Source organism: Pistacia vera, unplaced genomic scaffold, assembly GCF_008641045.1.
Source record: "Pistacia vera cultivar Batoury unplaced genomic scaffold, PisVer_v2 Contig227, whole genome shotgun sequence".
Classification (NCBI taxonomy): domain Eukaryota; kingdom Viridiplantae; phylum Streptophyta; class Magnoliopsida; order Sapindales; family Anacardiaceae; genus Pistacia; species Pistacia vera.
In genome coordinates, this window is record NW_022196032.1 from 110,546 (window position 1) to 115,237 (window position 4,692).

Below are 4,692 nucleotides of genomic sequence, written 5' to 3' on the forward strand. Positions count from 1 at the left end.
CCATATCTAACACCACAAAATCCGCAGGAACAATCAATTTATTAAAGTGAATTAAAATGTCCTCTACAATATCCCTTGGATATTTCACTGAACGATCAGCTAATTGTAGAGTCATTGTTGTAGGATTCAGCTCTCCCAATCCCAATTGCTGATAAATCGAATAAGGCATAAGGTTGATGCTTGCACTCAAATCCAACATAGCTCGCCTTCCCTTTTTATTACCAACAGTATTGTTGATAATAAAACTCCCAAGATCTTTCAGTTTGGGTGGTAATCTACTCTGCAGCACCGCACTAACTATTTCAGATATCATTACTATTTCATGAGGCTCATTCTTACGCTTACATGTGGTCAGCTCTTTGAAAAACTTTGCGTAGGCAGGTAAGTTCCTAATCATGTCAAGCAAGGGTAAATTCCCATTAACTTTAGACAAGATATTATAAATTTCAGAGAATGACTTATCCCATTTGCTTTTCTTCAATTTGCTCGGAAAATGAATAGGTGGAACATAAGACTTTGGTGGAGCAACAATGGGACTAATCTCCTCATTTTGAATGGCTACACTTGGTTGCTTCTCCTTAGCGCTATCTTCCCCTGCATCATCATTTAAATTCACATAAGTCTAATAATTAATTTCTTTATTAATTATCTTACCACTTTGTAGTACTGTGACTGCATTTGCTTGCTCAGGTTGGCTTGGTAATTTCCCAGGAACATGGCCATGTACTGCCTTCGCTACTTGTCCTATTTGAACCTCCAACTTTATTAAATGATGCCTCTTGCTGCTGAAATCTCTGTTCAAAATTCTGTTGGTTTTTCTGAGAAACTTGAATAAAATTATTCAATTGTCTCTTCCAATGAAGGCTTCCGCAGTTGATTATTAGAGCTCGCTTATTGCTAATTGTTACTCCAAGAAAAATTGGGATGGGTCCTCCATCCTAGATTATAAGTATTCAAATAAGGATCATGAGCCTTTGGGTTGTAGGAACTCATCATATTGGCTTGCTCAACAAACTCTGGAAAATTTCCACGAGAAGAAAAAACGTTAGTTGCGTGATCAACAATACCACAAATAGCACATACCTCGTTGGAATTTCTTAGTCCTTGTCCCATCATCATGTTGCACATAGTTTTCATTTGCTTGGTCAATTCTGAAACCTTCATAGCCAAATCAGTGTTAGTATTTACTTCATATATCCCTCTTGATTTTCCTCTAATACTTTTCTATTGTGTATTTGCACCAAGAATTTCATACAAATCATAAGTCTCTTGTGCAGTCTTCTCCCCTATAGCACCACTTGCAGCATTATCAACTATGGCTTGACAAGCCTGTGTCAGTCCATCATAGAAAAATTGATTCAATAATTCTAAAGAAAAACTATGATGTGGACATTGAACCAAAAGCAATTTAAATCATTCCCAAGTTTCAAGGAATGGCTCACCTTCAATTTGGGTAAAAGTAGCAATCTTATCTCGCAATTCAGCAGTCTTGGCATGAGAATAAAATTTACCTATGAATTTATTATAGATTTCATCCCATGTGGTAAGTGAAGCTGGAGCCAAAGTCATATACCATGTCTTTGCTGCGTCCTTTAATACGTATGGAAAACACCTCATCCGTAATTGATCTTCTGTCAAACCCTACAAAGGAAAAGTCTGAATAGTAGAATAAAAATCATGAATAAAAGTAAAAGGATCCTCTGAAGCTACTCCATGAAAAGATGGCAGCATTTGAAAGTGAATATGTTTAAGCTCATAATTTCTTGCTGCATCATTAAGAACTATGCATGACGATGACATTCCAATGGTAGGATGTGCATACTCTTTCATAGGATGAGGTATGTTAGTCATTTTCTCTTCAGATTCAAAACTTGATTCTGGGGATTCTTCAGAAATTTTTGGTTCCTTCCTTGTCCTACCAATCAAGTCTACTTTATCGATGTATGGAAATAATCCTTTGTCCAACGATTGGTGACCTTGCATTCACTAACTAAAAACACAAAAGATAGCAAAAACAAAAAGGAAACCTAGACAAAAATAAAGCAAAAATTAAATAACAAAAATTAAAGCACACATTATCAGAGAAAACTGAGTAACTTAAATCAAAACCTCGGCAATGGTGCCAAAAACTTGATGAATAATTTTACTTCCTTGCAAGTGCATGAATTGCTATTGTAGTATAGTGTGCAAAAGCAAGGTTCGATCCCACAAAGATTTGTAAGTTATCAAGTAATCCTAATAACTATGCCTTAATTAAACAAATAAATTCAAGAAAATTAAACAACTAGTGATTAAAACTAAATGTAAAAAGAAAATAAAAATGAACTACTACTGACTGAGCCAAAATAACACCAATAAAAACTAACTTAATAACCAATGAACTACAACCTTGGTATCCAATTTCACCATAATAATCCAGTTTTATGCCAACTATCTAACTATTGTTACCACAATCCAATTTCTAGGGTTCCTACTCACATAATTAAGGTATTACCGTAAGACATTTGGGATTAACCTAGTATCTTTAACACAAGACTAGATAGGGCATATAGTCTAGCCTAATGATTAAAAACCCATTAAACACAAGAGCACTCAAAATCATGAATAAAGGTGCATCTGTCAGGGCATATGCATAAATACTAATCATTCAAGAAATCACGAACCAATTAGCATTTTGTCAGGGAATATGCACAAAATACTAATCATTCATTCACACGAGCTATTCAAGATTAGCTAGGGTGTGTAGTCTAACCTTGTCTCAGACAATCAATTAATTAACATTAAAGGTGATCAAACAATAACATCAATTAAAGATTGAATAAAGGATAATGAATAATACTAGAATTGCAATGGATTGGAAAGACAAATAGAATTAATAAAGGCATAAAATCTTCTTATTAGGCTAATTGGATCCCTAGAAAAGTATTTAGTTACACATGCTAAGGACAACTATTTATAATATTAAAGTTGTGAGGGTATTATGGTAAAAGGTTATACTTCAATTAAAAATGCATAATAACAAATCTGCACATCTCCAAGCACTAATGTAACTTTTGTCTCCATTTTTAACCATATTCCAGATCGAACTAGGCCATGATCAAAACATAAAAGTTGTAGATTTGTCTCTTCGCTTTAAAATGCCACCAGAACTAGGTCATCGGAGTTGCGTAGCTCAAGTTATGATCATTTTCGTGCAGCATGTTCTGGCAAAAAAATTTCCAAACATAAATTTCCTGCATTTGTGCCGTAGCATGATTTATTGGCCCTGCAACATGAAGTTTCTGTCCATTTTGCAATTTTATGCTACGGCATGGGAATAATTCTACTACGACAAACAATCTTCAAAAATTCATAACTTCTTCAGTTGAGCTCCGATTCTCGAATTGATTGTTCCTACACGCTTATGATTCTTTCATCTTCAATGTCCATGCTTGAAATCCTCATTTTTCAACACTTGAACACCTGAAAATTCAAAAAACATACCCATGATTCTAGAAAACAAAAGAGATATAGAAATTAAGTAAAATTAACCAATTAATCCTAATTCCCTCACAAAATACCCTTAAAATCACTAAGTATGAGTGCACTTCCAAGCACTCATCGGGTGCTACTATAAGGGGTTTTGTAAATATGAGCAAGGCGTTGGCTGTTGATGGTTGCTTTTTGACAGAAAATTATGGAGGTACATTGTTGGTGGCCACTGCACAGAACAATGAGAATCACACATATCCCGTTGCATGGTGTGTGGTTGACTCTAAGAACGACAAGTCGTGAACTTGGTTTTTTTAGCAATTACGTAGACGAGTTGTGCATAATATCTGATAGGCACAACTCTATAAAGAAGGGGATTGCCACTACTTACCCTCAAGCACATCACGGATTCTGTATGAGGCACCTTGGTGAGAACATAAAACAAAAATTTAAGTGTGCTGGCCTCCTTCAGACATACTACATGGCAGCAAAAGCTTATCAAGTTGATGAGTTCGATAAGCACTTCCGGCAAAACCGAATCAAGGATGATATAGTTGCCAAGTATCTTGAGCATGATGTTGGTTTCGAGTGATGGGAGTAGAGCTTACTTTCTTGGAAGAAGGTTTGATGTCATGACCACGAACATAGCTGAGTCCATAAATTCAAAGTTGTTAATAGAAAGAGAGTTTCCGATAGTTGCCCTTTTTGATGCAATCCAGAGGACATTGTCACGGTGGTTCCATAAGCATCATACGGAGTCAGATAATTTTACCACAACCCTTGTTCCTTTAGCTAAAAAATTATTGTGAGAACGTATGGAACTGTCAAATGTATTGTTTGCCTATCCTCTTAATGCTCAAGAGTTCACCATGTGTGGCTATGGTCCGAATGCCCTAGTTAATCTTCTTAGTAAAACTTGCAGCTATAAAATGCTTGACATTCAACATTTACCTTGTCCTCATGCACTAGCAGCATTGAAACACCACAAAAGCTGAATTTTGGTTCAAGAACTTATATGGAACTTTGCTTCCTTGTCTATATGGCAAATAACTACATGCTGGCTTATTCGAAAACAATATATCTAGTTCCTCTAGAAGAGTAGTGGGTGGTGTCGCCAGAGTTGGTTGACATTATTGTTGGAGTAGGTTCCTCAGAGCTAATCAATTATTATGGAATTGACTCTTTGTAATGATGTTTATTAATCAATAAAAGGCATTATTT

At 35.6% G+C, this 4,692-nt stretch overlaps 1 non-coding gene across 1 annotated transcript; it reads left to right on the plus strand.

Annotated features, from left to right (window-relative positions):
* Positions 1 to 1,375: 1,375 nt before the first annotated feature.
* Positions 1,376 to 1,482, plus strand: LOC116131024. The gene has a single exon (XR_004128187.1). It is a non-coding gene; the product is annotated as a small nucleolar RNA R71 (small nucleolar RNA).
* The last annotated feature ends 3,210 nt before the right edge of the window (positions 1,483 to 4,692 follow it).